We start from the raw sequence: 1,166 nt of genomic DNA, 5'->3' as shown, positions 1-1,166 counted from the left end.
CTTTGGCCGATGCGAACCGTAAAACAAAACCAACGGCTGATCATAAGACCAAAAGACGAATGCATCAACTTGCCATAAATATAGGCTGGGCAAGACAGTACGTGTCCCGCATTCAATGTATGATTGACTACATCACATCTGGCAGGAATTTTACCGCCAAGGTTCAAAAGTTCGCGCGCGAACTCCGGACCCATTATCACACACTTAACAAGTCAAAGCTGCTGACCATCGGGCAGCATATTGTTGAGAGAATACGGATACTATCTGACGCTAAGAGAAGTCTAGAGCGGAGAGAGAGGTGGGTCAGAGAAAATCAACAGTTTCTCTCTGACCCATCTCGACTCTTCCAAGACCCTCCAGTTACTGTCGAACACCCACCCAAACCAGAGGAGGTGGAAGTATTTTGGAGAGAAGTCTACGAAGTTCAGCATAGACTGGACGAAGACTCAGAAAATATAAATAACCTCAAGGAGTTATGTGTTGCCCTCATAACATCTGATAAAGAATGCCCACCCATCACTACCGAGGAGGTGAAAAAAGTATTAAGAGGGATGAAGAACTATTCCGCATCGGGACCAGATTGTATCAAAACCTTCTGGTGGAAGAAGTTTTCTTCAACCCATCAGCAGTTGGCCCGTATTTTCACCTCATTTTTGAAGTCGGAAGAGCCAATTCCAGAGTGGTTGGTGGAAGGGCGCACAATACTCCTGCCGAAAATAGGCAACTTAACTGACCCGAAGAACTACAGGCCAATAACTTGTCTGAACACGCTTTATAAGATATTCACAGCTATCCTAAATGATAGGATTGTTCAGGCAATTGAACCTGTAACCTGTGTGGCCAGAAATGTATGAACAACGAGGCCCGAAGAAAGGCGTAGCCGGATGTCGGGAGAACCGATTCGATATCCCATAGACTTATCATCTGGCTTTTGGAAATCTTAAAGGTTCATCTGCAAATAGTTGGGTGCATAGAGAGATTGATGCCGCATTGGAAAACCAGATTTACTATCTCATCTGGAAAAAATCGTGTGACAACTAACAAGGTCACGTTTCGGAGAGGTTTCTTTCAGGGCGACACCATGAGCCCACTCCTCTTTTGCCTTACATTATTGCCATTATCTCTAGCACTGCGCCATTCCGACGGGTACTTGTGCGGCAAACCTG

At 45.4% G+C, this 1,166-nt stretch overlaps 1 protein-coding gene across 1 annotated transcript in view; it reads right to left on the bottom strand.

Moving 5' to 3' along the window:
* Positions 1–1,166, bottom strand: part of LOC117179690 (growth arrest-specific protein 1-like) — a 36,738-nt gene that overhangs the window by 25,842 nt on the left and 9,730 nt on the right. The window lies entirely within an intron of this gene.

This window comes from Belonocnema kinseyi, chromosome 9 (assembly GCF_010883055.1).
Source record: "Belonocnema kinseyi isolate 2016_QV_RU_SX_M_011 chromosome 9, B_treatae_v1, whole genome shotgun sequence".
Lineage (NCBI taxonomy): Eukaryota > Metazoa > Arthropoda > Insecta > Hymenoptera > Cynipidae > Belonocnema > Belonocnema kinseyi.
Note: the sequence above shows the minus strand (reverse complement) of the source record. Positions and strands in the feature narration are given on the sequence as shown.